Here is a 21,888-nt window from a genome sequence, read left to right on the forward strand (position 1 = left end):
TCCTTGGAATCTTCTTCGCATTGGAGAGTCTGCTTTTTCTTTATTTCCCCTGCAGGTGGTGGACGTCATCTCGAGATCAAGGATAGGGGCCGGCGATCGTCGTGGGAAATCCGGACGCTTATGATAAGCACAGGATCTCAGCGAGCGCGCCCTTAGGGCCCCCCTGGACCCACGCCACACCCCCATAGTCCAGTCCAGTAGCCGATTGGCTACTGGCCGGAGGAAGTACTTCCGGGTCACACATGACGCGTGTCCGGCCGGAGCAGGGAGCATTAGGGGCTCTACTCTCCTTGTGGCCGTGTATTTTTTTCTACTCTCCTTGTGGCCATATATTTATTTTTTTCTACTCTCCTTGTGGCCTTATATTTTTTTCTACTCTCCTTGTGGCCGTTTAATATAAATTGTTTGTAACAAGCAATAAGGAACCTCTGAACTGACCTATATGATTTTAGAGTGACTAAATCTATAAACGTAGGTGGATGCAACACATATAAAAAGTTTCAAACAGACATATTATTTTTCATATTGTTTATTTTTCTTTTTTGCTATTTTCTTTTTCAATTATCAAAGTATAAAGGTTTTTATGGCATTTTTATGATTACACTACAAAACTTAACAAATTCATTACATACAATAGTTGAAATATAAAAGAGAAACTTGACATTAACCCCAGATATAATTAAATAGTGCACATTATCTCATCATCATTCAATCCTGAACTATCTCACCATGACAACCACTCATACATACTCATACCAAAACTATATAGAAACAACTACGACAACAAGGGAAGGGAGTAAAACTGAGATTCTAGGAGTATTCACAAATGTTTACATTTGCAATTCTATATCTTGATGCTCCATAGGTTATACATTGCTTTTTTATTTTTTATTTATTTTTCTCTTCTCATGTGTAGATCTTAGGTGTATAGGGCCTACGTACGTTTTGGTGAACATGTAGAACTTATATCACCTTCTTCAGGGCCAAGATAAACAAAGAAATAAACATGAATATAAAAACTGGGGGATCTTCTCATCTGAAAATGAATATATAACACATTACATATTTTAGTGTTGCATCCTGGTATCCCCAACATACTCAATCTTATACATAATATTTACAAGGTGTGCTATGAGGTAGGCCAGAAGGTAGCAATTCTGGAGCTATCATATGATAGAGAGGGTTATGTCTGATTGTACTTATCCCTGGTGGACAGAGGGAATGGTCAGCGTGCCCGCAGAGTACCAACAGTGAAAGAAAGGTAAGAGAGAGCCAGAATTGCTCCTAGAGTGCAGTCATTATAGTTACATGTAGTGACAGAATCCTTCACCAGAGAATAAAACATTAAAGTATACCTACATGGGAATAAATGTAGCTACGTCTTATATTAGAGACTCAGAAAGCGCGATTTCATTATCCAGAGCACAACTCTGAAAAGAAAAATAGTTCTGCGATCAAAGGTCTTTTATCCATATGACATTTGTCTTTGATAAGCATGTCTCGAAGGAGGGCTAGGAGGTAGAGACAAATATCCTCCAGTGACTTACAATGTGCATGATATTTGATGTCCTCTCTTGCTTGTTATATGTTAACGGGAGTGCCAGAGGAACGATGTCTACTTAGGGACACCAGAATGTAAGCAATCATAGCCTGAAAGGGAGCAACAGACATAAGCTGTAGGCTGTCTGGTCATATATATGTGCTCACCTAGTGTGTGATCATACGATGCCTCCATTTTTCTTTTTATTTCAGAATGCGTTGGCATTCAGCGTCAATCCTTCTGCGTTCATGTAATTTGCCTGTCACAAGAAAAAGCCCTATTGTCAAGCCTAGATCCTGGGCAGGTAGCAAAAGATATTAATTATATCTATATTGTATGATCACACACTAGGTGAGATTAAATGTTGTCATACTGAGTCTTGCAGATTTAGTCACTCTAAAATCATATAGGTCAGTTCAGAGATTCCTTATTGCTTGTTTCTTATTGTTACTCCTTCCTCTAGACCTAAAATTAATTGCGGGAGAAAGCTTTTCATATCATTATATAAATTGTTTGTACCAGTTTGCTTCAGACTTACCTCATAAAATTGGGGACTCAAATAGAGCCCGCACCATTACTAGACCTAGGCAGCAGCTTTGTTCTCTTTCTTAGCATTAGGGGCGGAGCCAGGGGGTGCTATTTAGGCCCTGAGTTCACTTCCACATTTTCTCTTTTTCCCGCTCTTGACCCCTGGATCAGTGGAGCGAAATTGATCTGTGAACTCGAAACGCAGTCGTCTTGCTGTCTTGGGGGTTAATCGATCCTCGTGGAAGTTCGGATTGCGGTCGGCGGCTATCATAGAAGCGTCTTGGGCGTCGCAGAACCGGAGTTGAGGTGTCTGGGGCTGTGGGGAGCGCTGAGCGGCCTTTGGGGCACGGTGTGTGGCCAGAGGTGAGTCTTCTAAGGACCCTTGGCCTCCGCAGGACCCCGGTGGCGACACAGTGCCTCCCTTGTGTTAGGTTTGTTCCTGGTAATCAGGTTTGATTCGAAAGCTCCCTCTAGGATCCAGGGTTCGTGTGCAGGGTGCTATTTCGGGCGCGTTAAGCGTGGGGGGCGAGTTGTTGTGAGCAGTAGAGCAGTGGTATTTTTTGTGCGCTTTTATCCCAGTGGTAGCGCTGTGTGGGCTGTTGCGCGTCGGGCATTCCTTATTTCATCGCAGCGGACATTGGTTTAGCGTGTGTTGTTATCTTTCGCACACTTTTATCCCTGGGAGTAGCGTGTGCCGGCGAGCGGGTTCTGAGTGAATAGACTTGCAAGGATAAGGGTTCAGGCCCGGGTAGTTCATCGTATCCATCAGTCGTACGTCTCCCAGCGGTAGCGTGGTGTGAGCTGTCTCAGGCATTCCTGTTAATTGCAGCGGATATTGGTTTGGCGTGTCGCGTGATTTGCCATTTCGTTTTGCTCGAATTAGTAGCGGGATCAGGAATCTGATTTTAGGACAGCGGGTCCCGCGGTAGTACTTCCTTAGCTTTCGCGCGTTGGTTAAGGTACGGCGAGTGGTTCAATTAAGGCGGGGTCAGAGTGTGAGCGCGTAAAATATTGTCACAGTTAGGCGCTCATTGCCCGGTGTAGCGGTGTGCAGCGCCGGTATCAGGAAGTGCTCCAGGGTCTGGTAAGGGGCGTTTGAGGCACCTTTAGGGCACTTTGCCACAAGCACTCTTCTCGGACCTTGGCATTAGTGCTGTGATATATCTTGCTTCTTCTGGCCTGTTGGTAGCGCGTTGTAGGGAGTTTGGGCAGCGTGTCATTCACGGTGCAACCGATCCATTTTCTGAGTTTGGGTTTAGCGCGGGGTTCTCAGTCAATGCGTATGTTACATCGGGGTCTAAGGCAACATTAATTTACCCATTGTGTCTCGTGCTGTTATTTAACGCCAGGAGCGGGGGAGGTTTGATCAGATTAGACATCACAAATTGTTCGTGAGCTGGTCAGTAAGCACAGAATGCCACCCAAACGCAACCAGAAGAGAAAGGAAGGCGAGTCAGAAATAGCACAGCTTTTGGAAAGCGCGATGCTCGAAGAGCACGCTATTAGGGCCCGGCCCCCTGGCCCCTTGCCACGCCCCACTCACTGCGGCTGGGTCAGCCCAATGGGCAACCAGCTGCCGTAATTCCTTCCGGGGCAGCGGTGACGTGTGACAGGAGGGGGTTGAGACTGAGGCCTGGGACACCATGCTCTGTCTCTTTCTCTCCTGCGCCGGGACCGCGGGACTGCCCTCGCCGAGCAATCCTTTTATCTCTTCACCTGGGAATCTCGTGGAGCAGCATCGGCCAAGAGGATCGGCATTGTTGGGGCACCACGTGGACTCCAGGACCCATATCAGAGGTCAGCAGCGTTGGCGCATAGGATTTATTTGGGGCTGGAGCGGTTTTCATCTTGGATGAGGACCCGCAGTCTCGGAGGCTCCCTTTGAGCGTACTGCAGGAGTTGCGGCGGAAGCGGATTGCTGGTGAAGCTCGGGCCGGCTCGTGGGATAAGGTGTCGGGGGGACTTGAGCAGCCGAGGGAGGTGGGAAGGAGCAAGAAAATAGACCGCTGTTGCGGGGGCATCTCCTACTGTCCGCGGCTGCCGGGGGTGTCCCGCAAGATTTTGGCGTGCATTGAATTACCAGCGCCTTCCTCATGACCTGGAGCCTGGGGCAGGGGCGGAGGGTGAACGTGCACGGTGGGAGTCACTCGCTGTAGGAGAGTAGGGTCTGCTATCCTATGGTCACCCCATTTTTTTGATTTTTCTTCACTGGTTTTCGACTTAATGTGGCTGTGGGACTGCTAATCAGACCCACAGCCCCGCTGTTCTCTCTCTAAATTCACAACCATGTACTTTAGGTACATCACCAATTGGGATTGGGTCACCTTATGAGCCCCTGTACTGTGTACTATAGGTACCCAGGGCATAGGTGCATCCAAGGCCTACCAGGGGCTGCAGCATATCGTTTGCCACCCCTGGCTGGCCATCCAAACTGACACAACTGGCTGATCACTCAGCTGGGGCAAGGTTGTGTATTCACCCCTTGCTTAGATATAGTATACCTATGTCTAAACCTATATCTGGACACATATACACCTATAAATCACTCCTATGGCAGGCCTTAACAATCCTGGAGGCAGAGTGCTTGGTTTTATGTGAGATGGTGCTCTAGCATGAGCTGAGCCTGTCTGCAGCTTTCGGAACCATGTCCTTATAGCTTTTCTAGGATATTGCCATACCATATACTCTTTAGTGCATTATAATCCTTGCGGTTATTGCTAACTTTGGTTTGGCTTTATCAAAACATGTTGTGTAAGGAGTCATACGCTTTGGAATACTACCCCCTCGCCAATTCTGGCGACGGGGGTAGCATTCCACCCTTCTAGAGGGAGAAGACATGTTACTTCCATTAATCCCGGTTAAAGTTAACCAAAGCCTCAGCATCACAAAATGGATGCTGCTGCCACAGACACAAGTCTGGCCTCCTGCTGCAGGGAGCCCTTCCAGCGAGGGAGGCTTGGACAATAGGTTTCCTGTCACAGGGAGGTGCTAGCACCACCCCAGACAGGAGACAGTGGATTGGGGCAGGGAGGGCTGAATGAAACGAGACACTGCCTGGGGCACACAAGGTGTCCCATGCATAGTCCAGTTCAAACCGGTGCTTGGGCACTCCAGCCCCAGCTCTGTCGTGAAACTGGACAAAGTGAAAGGGGTGTAACCACCCCTTCCTGGGTCCCACCCATGGGAGGGACCTAGCAGGTAATCCAGCCCCTTGATTTGGAATAAAGGTAGGAGCTGTGTCCCAAGACTTTAGATCATCCTGACTGAAACTTTGATACGAAACTCTGGACCCTTCGTCATCCTACTCGACGTAGAAGACTGAAGAATCTCCCTTGTGGTCAAGGAGTGACCACCCTGTGCAAGCAGGCACCATCAAGCGCTCAAAGGATTGCTTTGTTGTTGCTCCCGCCGGAGCTCGAACGACAGAGACCGTCAAGAACCGGACTTCCAGACATCGAACAGCCCGATCCACAGCCACAGCAAAGCTGAGACCCGTGGAGGTGACGTGAGACCGGCCATCTTGGAACGCCAGCGAAGTGCTTTCTGTGCAGCTCCTGAGGCACCCTCGAAACTGTGCATTGGGGATTGAGAAGCCCCAGCCCCCAGCATCCTTTGCACCGAAGATCACATCTCCACACTCACCGAGTGCTGCATGGGGCCCTTTTGCATTTTCCTGCTCGACGCGTCTGTCCGGTCACTTGCCCGTTGGCTAGTGGCCTCTGTGACGATAAACCTTTGAATTTTCAACTCTGGTCTGGTTGCTCCAGACTCGCCCTTGCTCCCCTGAAAAGGAGCAGCCCATCAGACCTTCCTGGTCTGATCCAGAAGCCATCTTCGATTCCTGCGTGAGTTGCATCTGTCAAGGCCTGTTGACTCCGAATCGAGATCCGACACCGCCAACAGCAAGAGCCTTCGTGGGACAGTCCGTGCCCAGCACCTGGTCGTCATCGACACCTCCTGGTCCACGTGGCAGCGGAGACAAGCTTCACGACATGACTTCACCTGATTGCAACCCGACATCGCCTGGTTCCTTCCTGGTCACTGGCTAGAGACCCAGACTCTGTCCCCTCTGCTTTCAGGTACTCTACATCTTCGATCCACCCTTGGATCCAACCGGACTCTTCTCTCCTGGTTGCCTGCAGCATCTTTTCTACAAGGCTCCATAGAACTCCACGACGAAACCCGACACACTTTGACACCTATGCACCCGCTTCCTGTGGGTGAGGTAACGCGAGTACTGCGGTGCTCCTGTAGAGATTTACATCCCTAGTGTCCTAGTTTTCAGTGGTTAAGTTCTAGTCCAGTCGGAAGACTTCCAAATCTGCAACTTTCTAACTTTCTGCACCCATTGACTTCTATAGGTGCACGCGTGTGCATTTAGATACTGCACCCGCATCCTGTGGGCCTCACACGTCCTAACTGTTGCTAGTCCAGTGTAGCCCCAGCGATTCCCAAGGTCCTAGGCCTTACCATTGTTCGTGACGTAGTTCTTATACCACTATTTTAGTATATGGTTTTAAAGGCCACCAGGGCCTATCCATATTTGTGCAACTTTTGTATGTTATATTAAGTTACTTGTTATACGCTTGTGCTCCTGTGCTCATAAAGAGTTAAGGGGATTTATTTAGAAGTAAATACATATATATTTTGAATATATAACCTGTGTGGTGTCCTTTCATTTGGTATTAAAAGGTTTGCATATGGTAAAACAGCTGGCTTCACATGCCCTCTTGAGTTTAGCCTAAGACTGCTTTTGTCCATGCAACCCCTAGGATAGCTGGTCTATAAGGTTGACTTTACAACCATCAACATAAGGGTTGTTTGGACTGGTGCAAGGTGCTCACTAGAATAGTGAACATCATATACCAGGCCAACTTCTCACACTCGCATCAAGTGCTGATTAAATTTAGAGGACAAGATCACCTGTTGGAGTGTGGGGAGCAGGAATTGAGCGCTGCTGACATTTGGAAGGAGAGATCACTTGTTGAAGTGTGGGGGAGTGGGCAAGCGCGTAAGAATAAATTGAAGAAAGGAGTGAAAGTAGCGGGCCAGCGGGTGCTAGCTGCAAGCCCGAATAGGGGGACAAGTGTGCTACGAAGAAAGACGGCTAGTGCAGGTAGCACTCATTAAGCTACAGGATGCCAGCAAGGGGGTGCAGCCATAGGAGGAAGCACACAGACCCCGAGATTGCGCATTTGCTCAAGCTGGTATTGGCGAAGCTTAGCAGGGAGGAGGAGGAGAGCGAGGATATTCAGGGGGGGGGCAGGCCCCTGAGTCTGACAAGGAACAGACCCCAGAGACAGGATTGGGGTACGCCCTCGTAGAAATGATGTCCCTCCCAAAGCTGCTTTCCCACCTCTGGTTAAGAGGCCGAGGACACAGCCAAGAAAAGGACAGGGAGGGAGCGGTAGTGGGGCAAAAAGGAATAGGAAAAGCGAGTTACATGAGGGGCAGTCTGTAGTGCCTGAGGCCCCCCAGCCCCTGTGGATCCCCCGCAGTCAGAACCAGTGGACCCGGCCCCCAGTGCCAGTGTTCCCATACAGCCAGTACCTAGCGTACCCTCACTACTTGTGCCTATAGTGCCCCCCCAGCGGTTACCCCAGTCAGTTCCTACCACACCACCACAGCCCGATCCAGGGAATGATCCAGGGAATGATGTGGGGGCAATATTGCGGAAATCAGGAGAGCCTTGAAGTCGTTAGTGCCTTTGCCCAGTACCCCAAACCCTGTACTGCCGGAAGTGGTGCTGATCATAGTGCCTCCCATACCTGTAGGGCAAGGGGGAGTTTTGCCCGCGCAGGGGACGGCACCAGCTGCAGTAGTTCCTCCCGCCCCAGCACAACCAGAGGTACCAGAGGGAGGAGCTCAGGATCCCATGGCTAGTGTCCTGGCCTCAGTGGCTACACTTTTGGCGCAGCTGGCTACACCGGTGGGGGGAATCAGTCTGATGGTGGGGCAGTGGCACCTTGGGCACCGCAATCAGTGCTGAGAGCACGCTTAGTGAAATTAGCAAACAGGTGGCGCCTCTTGGGAAAATTCAGGACAAAAAGTTATGCACTCCCATTCAGGTGGCGGGTCAAGCGGCCCCCACCACATCAGAGGCAACAGTGACCGCAACAGGTAAGGCAGTGGGGAGCTTAAACAAGGACTCAGATGGTGGCTCTAAAGCAGTGGGGGTTCATGACACAGTGTTCTCTAAGCCTGGCAAAATGGCAACGTATGTCCCTCTTGATACAAAAGAGAAAATTTGGAAGGAGGAGTTTGTGGATATTTTCTCGTTAATTAGGCCCAAGAGGAGGGAGGTGGAATTTAAAGAGAAAGAAGTGAAGGAAGGTTTGTTCAAAGATAGGAGACCAAGGGTAGAAGAGTATATTACTAATTGGTTGTTCGGTTTCCATGTTTTTACAACTGTGATGTTAGAGAAGAAACCAGAACTGGCAATACCTTTGGTGTATTATGCAAATAAGATTCTGAAGGCCCACACATCATTTGGGGGCGTGGCATGGTTAGATTATGACAGGGACTTCAGATGGGCAAAATTTGAGGATCCGGACATTGGGTGGGATCAGACAGAGGTGAATGTGTGGCTGGAAAACATTAATAACAAGACACCGCACAAAGCAGCCCTTTCGGACCTCTCAGGGTGGATCAGGGGAGAAGAGGGAGACTTGCTGGGCATTTAACAAGAAAGCCTGTACCTGGCGTACCAGTCAATGTTCAAACACTCCTGTGCATTCTGTGGTCACTCCTCTCACCCCGAGTTTAAGTGCATTAAAAGGCAGGGAGAACAAGCCTCCACAGCCATAGTTTGCCCTCACCAGTTGATGTTTGGAGACTGATTTTTTGGCTGAATCAGTACCCAGACAGGATAGCAGCCAAGACTTTGTGTCAGGGGTTTGCTACGGGCATTCGCATTCCAGCACAGGGAGTACCCCCTGTAGATCGCTGCAATAATTTGTTGTCAGCACGCATGCACTCCACAGTAATGTTGCAGAAGGTTGAGAATGAACGGGCTCTGGGTCGGGTGGCTGGCCCTTTCTCTGCTCCCCCATTACCGGGTTGTGTGTTCACCACTGGGAGTGGTTCCTAAGAAGAAGCCAGGCCAGTACAGGATGATTCACAACTTGTCGGTGCCAATGGGGGCATCAGTGAATGATGCCATAGACCCGTCCTTGTGTTCTTTGACTTACTCCTCCTTTGATATGGCACTGCAAAAGCTGCCCGACCTAGGGATAAACACCTTTATGGCAAAAACGGACACTGAGTCCGCTTTTCCGCTCATGCCTGTGCACCCGGATGATTATCATTTGCTAGGCTTCCAGCTGAATCACCAGTTCTACTATGACATGTGCATGCCAATGGGTTGCGCGGTATCATGTAGATACTTTGAGACATTTATCTCTATGCTGCAGTGGTTGTTTACCTTCAGGACAAGATGTAGGGACGTGGTGCATTATTTGGATGATTTTATGGTCATGGGCCCTGCAACATCAGATGAGTGTGCTCAGGCGTTAGGACAACTGGTCGCCATGTTTGAGGAATTTAGAGTACCATTGGCTCCTGGCAAAACTGTAGGCCCTGCCACATGCATGTCCTTCCTGGGAAATGAGATAGACACAGTAGCGGGGGAATGCAGGTTACCATTGGACAAAGTGCAAGCCTTTTCCCAAGCAATTGATTCAGCGTTGGCTGGGGCTAAAGTTACCTTACACCAACTTCAGGTGTTAGTGGGTCAGCTGAACATCGCCCATCGTATCATCCTGATGGGGCGCCCCTTCTCAAGGTTAATAGCAAGGGCAATGGTGGGATTGACTCAGACAGACCCTCCAGGATATCGCGATTTCGCGATTTGCCCAAAAATCGTGAAATCAGCAGTTTTGTGAAAATGCCGCGATTTTTACAAAACTGCCCGCGAAATCCGGCACTTTCTATTGGCTCCGTGGCTCTCATCACCACGGAGCCAAAAGAAAGGGTCAGGTCATCAGGTCAAAAGGGTCTCTCATCTCAGTGCCGTGCAATACCCCCACCTCACCTGTGCCGCCTCCTCATCTGCTCCTGTCCTGGTCCTGCTGCTCTTCTGCCTGCTGCTGCCTCTCTGCTGCTGCCTCTGACGCCTGACCCTCCCTCCCAGGATTTCGCGGCTGTGCGCTTCTCTTCTTCTCCTGGTAAGGGAAAGGGGAAAGTTAAAGTTAGTATGGGCCCGCCGCACATGGGGCACACAGCGGGACCCGGGGGCCATAATTTTTTTTAAAAAATTGTTTGGCCTCGTGTCCTGCCGCGTGCCCGGTGTGCGGCGGGCCCTGGGCCACATTCGGTGGGGGCCCGCCGCTCATGGGGCACGCGGCGGCCCCGGGGGGCATCATTTTTTAAAAAATTGTTTGGCCTCGGGTCCCGCCGCGTGCCCGGTGTGCGGCGGGCCCAGGGCCACATTCTGTGGGGACCCGCTGCACATGGGGCACGCGGCGGGCCCCGGGGGGCATAATTTTTTTAAAAATTGTTTGGCCTCGGGTCCCGCCGCGTGCCCGGTGTGCGGCGGGCCCAGGGACACATTCTGTGGGGGCCCGCCGCACATGGGGCACACGGTGGGCCCCGGGAGGCATAATTTTTAAAAAAATTGTTTGGCCTCGGGTCCCGCCACGTGCCCGGTGTGCGGCGGGCCCAGGGCCACATTCTGTGGGGGCCCGCCGCACATGGGGCACGCGGCGGGCCCCGGGGGGCATACGTTTTTTAAAAATTGTTTGGCCTCGGGTCCCGCCGCGTGCCCGGTGTGCGGCAGGCCCAGGGCCACATTCTGTGGGGGCCCGCCGCACATGGGGAATGCGGCGGGCATAATTTTTTTTGTAAATTGTTTTGCCTCGGGTCCCGCCACGTGCCCGGTGTGCAGCGGGCCCAGGGCCTCATTCTGTGGGGGACCGCCGCACATGGGACACACGGCGGGCATAATATTTTTTAAGATTGTTTGGCCTAGGGTCCCGCCGCGTGCCCGGTGTGCGACAGGCCCAGGGCCACATTCTGTGGGGGCCCGCCGCACGTAGGGGCATGTTGCGGGCCCTGGGGGGCCTAATCTGGGGAATTTCATAACTCTTTATTTTGGTTCTTTGGCAGCGCACTGGTAAGTTTGGGGTTCTGGGCACCTCTGGGGAATTTCATAATTGTTTGTTTTGGTTTGGGGCAATTGTTTTGTTGTCTGTGGGGAAAGGAACTGTAGTTTCAAGAGCCATTGGGCCAGCTGCCGCAGCGCACTGGTAAGTTTTGGGGTTCTGGTCCCCTCTGGTGAGTTTCCTAACTGTTTATTTTGGTTCTTTTGCAGAGCATCACAGGGAAGAATCTGCCGTTCCAAGAGCCGTAATTGGGCCAGCTGCCGCAGCGCACTGGTAAGTTTGGGGTTCTGGGCACCTCTGGGGAATTTCCTAATTGTTTGTTTTGGTTTGGGGCAATTGTTGTGTTGTCTGTGGGGAAAGGAACTGCAGTTTCAAGAGCCATAATTGGGCCAGCTGCCGCAGCGCACTGGTAAGTTTTGGGGTTCTGGGCCCCTCTGGTGAGTTTCCTAACTCATTATTTTTGCTCTTTTGCAAAGCATCACAGGGAAGAATCTGCCGTTCCAAGAGCCGTAATTGGGCCAGCTGCCGCAGCGCACTGGTAAGTTTGGGGTTCTGGGCATCTCTGGGGAATTTCATAATTGTTTGTTTTGGTTTGGGGCTATTGTTGTGTTGTCTGTGGGGAAAGGAACTGCAGTTTCAAGAGCCATTGGGCCAGCTGCCGCAGCACACTGGTAAGTTTGGGGTTCTGGGCACCTCTGGGGAATTTCATAATTGTTTGTTTTTTCACTGTCTTTGCACGTGGCTTTTTGGTCCATTTTTCACCACCCATGAAACTTTGGCATGTTATTTTTCAGGCACTTACTTGGAGTTTTTTAACAATTGCAATGGCTTTTTCCCCCTTTGAACCACAGCTAACACCAAATATATTTGTAGGCGGCTGCCCATGCGGTTTTCACACTGTCTGTTTGCTCAACGTGGTTCGGGGACTGGCATTTCCCATTGCAGTTATGGCCCAACAATTTTGTCACTTTACTTAGTGCTTCAGGGTTGCATGCATTTTTTATCATTGAGCACCGGCGCTTTCTGAACTTCCCATTCAACAATTGCCTTTCCCCCCTTTGAGACGCATTTAGTAATACCAACTATCTTTGTAGGTGAGTTAACTGACTGCGCCACAACACCGACATCTTCTGTATTCCAAGGGAGCAACAAGCCACCACAACAAAAGTAGAATGGAGAAGTTTCTGCAGCCTGCGAAGGGTGTGAAGCACAGATCACATCTGCCCACCCAGATAACCGCATCAGATCGGGCCAGAGACTACAGCACCGTGATGCACACTGATGGTGGGGTGCTGTTTTGCAGTGTGTGCAATGTGGCGGTGGACCACATCCGGAACACACTGTGGATATGCATGTGCGGTCCCAAAAACACTTGAAGCGCTGTTCAGATGATCCTGACCTTCAATCTTCGCCAAAACGTGCACGTCAGATGACTGTGAACTCGCTATTCACAAAGAGTACAGCTGCTGGTGCCGCAAACCATGAAATGATAAGTGAGTGGGTTAACGTCTGCACCGCGTTGAACATTCCGCTGAGCAAAACCGACCACCCTGTGTTGCGCAAGTTCCTACACAAGTGAGTACGGAATGGTGGAGCGATACCTGGGAGTCATCAGCTGCAAGAATGTTATCTCCCAGAGAGATATATAAGTGCCAAGAACGAGCTGAAAGAGCTCTTGAAAGATCAGAAGATCAGTGTTATCTTTGATGAAACACCAGATGTCGAAGGGCGGTATGTTTTGAATGTGCTAGTTGCAGTAGTCTCTCCGCAGGGTGCCCGTCAGATCCATACCCACCTGGTGGACACAGTCTTCCTATCACAGTGCAACCATGGGACTGTAGCGCAAGCTGTTGTAAAGGTGCTCACAGAGTACAGCATAGACTTCCAGAACGTTATTTCCTTTAACACTTACAATGCGGCATACATGCTCAAGGCATACAACATGGTGTTGAGGAATCTGTATACAAACTCCATACACATCACCTGCTTGGCATACATAATGAATCTTGTTGGAGAGTCATTTAGGAAGCCTTTTGTGGAGCTCAATGCTTTCCTTCTGTACTTCTCCCGCATCTTTTACATGGCCGGTAGCAGAAAGAGAAGGTACCTGCACCATCTTGCTGAGAACCATGGGATGAAAGCACGGGTGGCACCTGACCCTTGCAGTACCCGCTGGAATTCTTGGTTTGCTGCTGTCTAGTACCACTGCAAGCACTTTGAGGCCTATACTGGGTTTGTTGAGTCTGAGATGCAACTCAGCAAGTCTCCCCCAGATTCCCTTGAAAATCTACAGAAGATTTTGAACAGCGACCAAAGAAACTGCATTAAAGTCCAATTGGACATTGTGGCAGAAAAATGCCAAAGCATTTTAAACCTGATGGAGTTATTCCAGAGTCAGACACCAGTGACTATGAAGGTATATGATTATTTGGAGGAGCTCTACATGAACCTAACCAACAATTCAATCCTCACTGTGGAGTCACTACAACCATTTCTACAGACCACTGCAGGGGCAAAATTAAGTCTGGCACAGAAAAAAAGATAACAGCCCAGCTTAATGAAGCTTTTGAACATTCACTAGAAAAGGTGGGCAAATACATGGGGAGGCCCAGCCAGGCATACAATTCTTGAAACAAGTGCGCCTTTTCAATCCTGCGCAACTCTGCATCCTGCCTGATAAGAAGAGTGCCTATTCAGCCATCCCTGGTTTGAGCGAAGTTCCCGATCAGGAGCTTTGCCTCTAGTTTGAAAATGTAGGCCCAGAAGCAGTGCAGGCATCTGTTTCTGGAGTGATTGACACAGACCTCTTTTGGCGTGGGCTGCCTGACCGCATTCCAGCTCTTTCCCAACTTGCAGCTGTGTACAAGGACTGTGTGACCAGTTCTGCAGATGCTGAAAGGAGCAACAGCATCTCCAAAATTATTCTCTCATCCAGACGACGGTCCCTTTCAGAGCAATCGATCCGGGCATTATTGTTTTTACATTATAACCAGCAGCACAATACTGGTCTAGATTTGGAGTGCTCAGAAGAACTGCAGGTACATGGCCAAGATTAACATGTCTTTTAACCAAAACAAATGGCCTGAATTGTAAATAAACAAAATCTACATAGCTCCATGTTGTAAAATAACTCAAACCATAAGATATCTGTGTTTGTTGTCGAAAAAAACCCAAAATAAAATGCCGCTAAATTCCCAGATTTGTGCCGCTAAATTTCCTGATTTGTGCCGCTAAATTTACTAGTTCATGCCGCTATATCCTGGGGGGTCTGCTCAGAAGCATCATCATTTGCCCAAAAATCGTGAAATCAGCAGTTTTGTGAAAATGCCGCGATTTTTACAAAACTGCCCGCGAAATCCGGCACTTTCTATTGGCTCCGTGGCTCTCATCACCACGGAGCCAAAAGAAAGGGTCAGGTCATCAGGTCAAAAGGGTCTCTCATCTCAGTGCCGTGCAATACCCCCACCTCACCTGTGCCGCCTCCTCATCTGCTCCTGTCCTGGTCCTGCTGCTCTTCTGCCTGCTGCTGCCTCTCTGCTGCTGCCTCTGACGCCTGACCCTCCCTCCCAGGATTTCGCGGCTGTGCGCTTCTCTTCTTCTCCTGGTAAGGGAAAGGGGAAAGTTAAAGTTAGTATGGGCCCGCCGCACATGGGGCACACAGCGGGACCCGGGGGCCATAATTTTTTTTAAAAAATTGTTTGGCCTCGTGTCCCGCCGCGTGCCCGGTGTGCGGCGGGCCCTGGGCCACATTTGGTGGGGGCCCGCCGCTCATGGGGCACGCGGCGGCCCCGGGGGGCATCATTTTTTAAAAAATTGTTTGGCCTCGGGTCCCGCCGCGTGCCCGGTGTGCGGCGGGCCCAGGGCCACATTCTGTGGGGACCCGCTGCACATGGGGCACGCGGCGGGCCCCGGGGGGCATAATTTTTTAAAAAATTGTTTGGCCTCGGGTCCCGCCGCGTGCCCGGTGTGCGGCGGGCCCAGGGACACATTCTGTGGGGGCCCGCCGCACATGGGGCACACGGTGGGCCCCGGGGGGCATAATTTTTAAAAAAATGTTTGGCCTCGGGTCCCGCCACGTGCCCGGTGTGCGGCGGGCCCAGGGCCACATTCTGTGGGGGCCCGCCGCACATGGGGCACGCGGCGGGCCCCGGGGGGCATACGTTTTTAAAAAATTGTTTGGCCTAGGGTCCCGCCGCGTGCCCGGTGTGCGGCAGGCCCAGGGCCACATTCTGTGGGGGCCCGCCGCACATGGGGAATGCGGCGGGCATAATCTTTTTTGTAAATTGTTTTGCCTCGGGTCCCGCCACGTGCCCGGTGTGCAGCGGGCCCAGGGCCTCATTCTGTGGGGGACCGCCGCACATGGGACACACGGCGGGCATAATATTTTTTAAGATTGTTTGGCCTAGGGTCCCGCCGCGTGCCCGGTGTGCGACAGGCCCAGGGCCACATTCTGTGGGGGCCCGCCGCACGCAGGGGCATGTTGCGGGCCCTGGGGGGCCTAATCTGGGGAATTTCATAACTCTTTATTTTGGTTCTTTGGCAGCGCACTGGTAAGTTTGGGGTTCTGGGCACCTCTGGGGAATTTCATAATTGTTTGTTTTGGTTTGGGGCAATTGTTTTGTTGTCTGTGGGGAAAGGAACTGTAGTTTCAAGAGCCATTGGGCCAGCTGCCGCAGCGCACTGGTAAGTTTTGGGGTTCTGGTCCCCTCTGGTGAGTTTCCTAACTGTTTATTTTGGTTCTTTTGCAGAGCATCACAGGGAAGAATCTGCCGTTCCAAGAGCCGTAATTGGGCCAGCTGCCGCAGCGCACTGGTAAGTTTGGGGTTCTGGGCACCTCTGGGGAATTTCATAATTGTTTGTTTTGGTTTGGGGCAATTGTTGTGTTGTCTGTGGGGAAAGGAACTGCAGTTTCAAGAGCCATAATTGGGCCAGCTGCCGCAGCGCACTGGTAAGTTTTGGGGTTCTGGGCCCCTCTGGTGAGTTTCCTAACTCTTTATTTTTGCTCTTTTGCAAAGCATCACAGGGAAGAATCTGCCGTTCCAACAGCCGTAATTGGGCCAGCTGCCGCAGCGCACTGGTAAGTTTGGGGTTCTGGGCATCTCTGGGGAATTTCATAATTGTTTGTTTTGGTTTGGGGCAATTGTTGTGTTGTCTGTGGGGAAAGGAACTGCAGTTTCAAGAGCCATTGGGCCAGCTGCCGCAGCACACTGGTAAGTTTGGGGTTCTGGGCACCTCTGGGGAATTTCATAATTGTTTGTTTTTTCACTGTCTTTGCACGTGGCTTTTTGGTCCATTTTTCACCACCCATGAAACTTTGGCATGTTATTTTTCAGGCACTTACTTGGAGTTTTTTAACAATTGCAATGGCTTTTTCCCCCTTTGAACCACAGCTAACACCAAATATATTTGTAGGCGGCTGCCCATGCGGTTTTCACACTGTCTGTTTGCTCAACGTGGTTCGGGGACTGGCATTTCCCATTGCAGTTATGGCCCAACAATTTTGTCACTTTACTTAGTGCTTCAGGGTTGCATGCATTTTTTATCATTGAGCACCGGCGCTTTCTGAACTTCCCATTCAACAATTGCCTTTCCCCCCTTTGAGACGCATTTAGTAATACCAACTATCTTTGTAGGTGAGTTAACTGACTGCGCCACAACACCGACATCTTCTGTATTCCAAGGGAGCAACAAGCCACCACAACAAAAGTAGAATGGAGAAGTTTCTGCAGCCTGCGAAGGGTGTGAAGCACAGATCACATCTGCCCACCCAGATAACCGCAGCAGATCGGGCCAGAGACTACAGCACACTGATGGTGGGGTGCTGTTTTGCAGTGTGTGCAATGTGGCGGTGGACCACATCCGGAATACACTGTGGATATGCATGTGCGGTCCCAAAAACACTTGAAGCGCTGTTCAGATGATCCTGACCTTCAATCTTCGCCAAAACGTGCACGTCAGATGACTGTGAACTCGCTATTCACAAAGAGTACAGCTGCTGGTGCCACAAACCATGAAATGATAAGTGAGTGGGTTAACGTCTGCACCGCGTTGAGCATTCCGCTGAGCAAAACCGACCACCCTGTGTTGCGCAAGTTCCTACACAAGTGAGTACGGAATGGTGGAGCGATACCTGGGAGTCATCAGCTGCAAGAATGTTATCTCCCAGAGAGATATATAAGTGCCAAGAACGAGCTGAAAGAGCTCTTGAAAGATCAGAAGATCAGTGTTATCTTTGATGAAACACCAGATGTCGAAGGGCGGTATGTTTTGAATGTGCTAGTTGCAGTAGTCTCTCCGCAGGGTGCCCGTCAGATCCATACCCACCTGGTGGACACAGTCTTCCTATCACAGTGCAACCATGGGACTGTAGCGCAAGCTGTTGTAAAGGTGCTCACAGAGTACAGCATAGACTTCCAGAACGTTATTTCCTTTAACACTTACAATGCGGCATACATGCTCAAGGCATACAACACGGTGTTGAGGAATCTGTATACAAACTCCATACACATCACCTGCTTGGCACACATAATGAATCTTGTTGGAGAGTCATTTAGGAAGCCTTTTGTGGAGCTCAATGCTTTCCTTCTGTACTTCTCCCGCATCTTTTACATGGCCGGTAGCAGAAAGAGAAGGTACCTGCACCATCTTGCTGAGAACCATGGGATGAAAGCACGGGTGGCACCTGACCCTTGCAGTACCCGCTGGAATTCTTGGTTTGCTGCTGTCTAGTACCACTGCAAGCACTTTGAGGCCTATACTGGGTTTGTTGAGTCTGAGATGCAACTCAGCAAGTCTCCCCCAGATTCCCTTGAAAATCTACAGAAGATTTTGAACAGCGACCAAAGAAACTGCATTAAAGTCCAATTGGACATTGTGGCAGAAAAATGCCAAAGCATTTTAAACCTGATGGAGTTATTCCAGAGTCAGACACCAGTGACTATGAAGGTATATGATTATTTGGAGGAGCTCTACATGAACCTAACCAACAATTCAATCCTCACTGTGGAGTCACTACAACCATTTCTACAGACCACTGCAGGGGCAAAATTAAGTCTGGCACAGAAAAAAAGATAACAGCCCAGCTTAATGAAGCTTTTGAACATTCACTAGAAAAGGTGGGCAAATACATGGGGAGGCCCAGCCAGGCATACAATTCTTGAAACAAGTGCGCCTTTTCAATCCTGCGCAACTCTGCATCCTGCCTGATAAGAAGAGTGCCTATTCAGCCATCCCTGGTTTGAGCGAAGTTCCCGATCAGGAGCTTTGCCTCTAGTTTGAAAATGTAGGCCCAGAAGCAGTGCAGGCATCTGTTTCTGGAGTGATTGACACAGACCTCTTTTGGCGTGGGCTGCCTGACCGCATTCCAGCTCTTTCCCAACTTGCAGCTGTGTACAAGGACTGTGTGACCAGTTCTGCAGATGCTGAAAGGAGCAACAGCATCTCCAAAATTATTCTCTCATCCAGACGACGGTCCCTTTCAGAGCAATCGATCCGGGCATTATTGTTTTTACATTATAACCAGCAGCACAATACTGGTCTAGATTTGGAGTGCTCAGAAGAACTGCAGGTACATGGCCAAGATTAACATGTCTTTTAACCAAAACAAATGGCCTGAATTGTAAATAAACAAAATCTACATAGCTCCATGTTGTAAAATAACTCAAACCATAAGATATCTGTGTTTGTTGTCGAAAAAAACCCAAAATAAAATGCCGCTAAATGCCGCTAAATTCCCAGATTTGTGCCGCTAAATTTCCTGATTTGTGCCGCTAAATGTACTAGTTCATGCCGCTATATCCTGGGGGGTCTGCTCAGAAGCATCATCATGTGCGCCTACAGGCTGAGGTGAGGAAGCATTTGTGAGTGTGGTGCAGTTTCTGGAGCGACTTCAGTGGTAAGGTAGTTTGGCCCGCACCATCTGTTTCTAGTGCTGACTTTGGCTTGCTCACAGACTCAACGGGTAGAATAGGTTTTGGAGCAATTTTGGGATCTCACTGGTGCAGGGGCGATTGACCGGCTGCGTGGCATGAGAGCGGTTTGACTAGGAACATAGCCTTTTTGGAATTGTTCCCAATTATAGTAGCAGTGACTGTGTGGGCTGAATTCTTTGAGATCAAATCGGTGATATTCTGGTCACACAACATGGCAGTAGTGGAGGCAATCAATATGCAAGGGGCTACGTGTAAACATGTACTGAGGTTATTGAAACACTTGGTGTTGACTTGCTTGAGGCTGAACCTGCTGTTCAAAGCGGCACGTATTCCAGGTGTAGAGAATCAGGCTGCTGATGCTTTGCCTCGTTCCAAGTTGCAGGATTTCCGGAGGTACAGCCCACGGGCAGAAGAGCAGATGACAGTGTTCCCAACATCACTGTGGAGGATTGGAGTCTCACTTTAGTGGGGCTGGTAGGTGCCTCACTGAGTGATCGCACTAGGAGAACTTACCAACACCATTTCATGTCTTACAGGATGTTTTTACAGCAGGCTGGGATAGTGGGCCTGTTTTCTGCCAATGTGACATGCAGTTTCTTGCAAATGTTTAGGGATCAGGACAGGCCAGTCTCTTATGCTAGGGCACATGTGACCACTGTAGGTTTTTTAGCTAAGCTGCAGATAAACGTTACCCAGGCGCAGCATTCGTAGTCAGGAAAGCTCTGTCAGGGTGGGCCATGCTTGAGGGGGTCAAGAGGGATTGCAGGAGGCCCTTAGATGTTAAGACACTGGTCGACATTCTGGGGTCACTATGCGTGGTATGCTACTCATCATATGAGATCATACTATTTGGGGCCGCTTTTCCCCTAACTTTTTATGGGGCCTTTCGGTTGGGGGAATTGGTTGGGACCTCCAGGGGGGGGATCAGTGAAGGGGCCTACAATTTCGCGACACCAAGCTGGTGCAGGGTGAATTGGTAGTTACCCTGAGGAAATCAAAAACGGACCCATTGGGGAAGGGTACCAAGATTCGTCTTTGTCCCACACCAGGCATAATAATCTGCCCGGTAGCTCTGATGGGGTCATACTTGGCCATTCGCCCCGTAGGGATGGGCCAGGCCCTGTTCATACAGGTGGGGTGCTCGGCGAGATAAATAAACAGGTGGCCCTCTTGGGCAAAGCACAGGAAAAGGATGTGAACATGCCCCTCCAGGCGGCGGGTCAAGCGGCCCCGCGCAACCAGTGACAATAGGGTCCACTGCAGGTAAGACAGTGGAGTGCTCAGGCAAAGAAGTAGATAAAGGGTGTAAAGCAATTCGGTGGTCATGATTCTGTGTTATCCAAGCATGGTAAGTTGGCAGCGCATGTTACGCTGGACACAAGAGAGAAGATTTGGAAGGGGGAATTTGTTGATATATTCTCCTTATTTAGACCAAAGAGGAGAGAAGTGGAGTCTAGAGAGAAAGACGGGAAAGAAGGTTCCTTCAGCGATAGGAAACCAAGGGTAGAAGAATCAATCACTAACTGGTTGTTTGGTTTCAATGTTTTTTCCTTAGTAATGTTGGAAAACAAGCCGGAATTGGCGATACCCCTGAAATGTTATGCAAATAAGATTTTAAAGGCGCAGACAATGTATGGGGAGAAGCTTGGTTGGATTATGATAGGGTCTTTAGATGGGCCAAGATAGATGACACTGACAGGGGCTGGGACCAAACCGAGTTAAACATATGGTTAGAGAGAGTCAATAATAAAGCACCTATGAAACTGCCCTTTCAGACTTCCCAAGGGGGCGCAGGGGAGAAAAAAGGAACGTGTTGGGCTTTATACCGAAAAACGTGTACCTGGGCCACAGGGGCATGTAGGTTCAAACACGCATGTGCATACTGGGGCCACCCTTCCCATCCCAAGTTTAAGTGTATTAAGAAGTCCAAAGAAAAAGGGAGGGAGTCTAAACCACCACCTCAACAGTAAGCTACCCACGCCAGTGGATATAGGGAGGCTGATTTTCTGGCCGAATCTGTATCCTGACAGGAAGGCAGCCAAGATAATGTATAAAGGGTTCTCCACAGGCTACCGCATTCCAGCACAAGGGGTGCCCCCCCAGTGGGTTATTGCAATAATCTATTGTCAGCGTGCATGCACCCTACGGTGGTGTCACAGAAGGTCGATAAGGAAAGGGTGTTGGGGTGGGTGACTGGCCCATTCACTGCCCCTCCATTGCCAGGATATGTGTGTTTACCTCTGGGCGTGATTCCTAAAAAGGAGCCAGGCCAGTTCAGGATGATTCATAACTTATCAGCGCCATGGGGAGCATCGGTGAACGATGCCATAGATGCGCCCTGTGCTCAGTGATATATTCTTCCTTTTACACAGCACTTCAGAGGCTGCACGACTTAGGGCTCAACGCCTTCATGGCAAAGACTGACATTGAGTCAGCTTTCCGGCTCTTGCAGTGCACCCCGAGGATTATCATTTGCTAAGTTTTTAGCTGAATTTCCACTTTTATTATGACAGGTTTATGCCAATTGGCTGTGCAGTGTCATGCAAATACTTCGAGATGTTCAGCTCTATACTGCAGTGGTTGTTTGTCTTCAGAACAGGGCACAGAGACATAATACACTACTCAGATGACTTTATGATCATGGGCCCCCCAGCATCAGGAAAGTGTGGCCATGCCTTGAGCGAGCTAGTAGCTATGTTTCAAGAGCTGGGGGTGCCATTGGCCCCCGGTAAGACTGTGGGTCCTGGTACTAGTATGTCTTTCTTGGTCATTGAGATAGACATAGTAG

This window comes from Lissotriton helveticus, chromosome 12 (genome assembly GCF_964261635.1).
Source record: "Lissotriton helveticus chromosome 12, aLisHel1.1, whole genome shotgun sequence".
Lineage (NCBI taxonomy): Eukaryota > Metazoa > Chordata > Amphibia > Caudata > Salamandridae > Lissotriton > Lissotriton helveticus.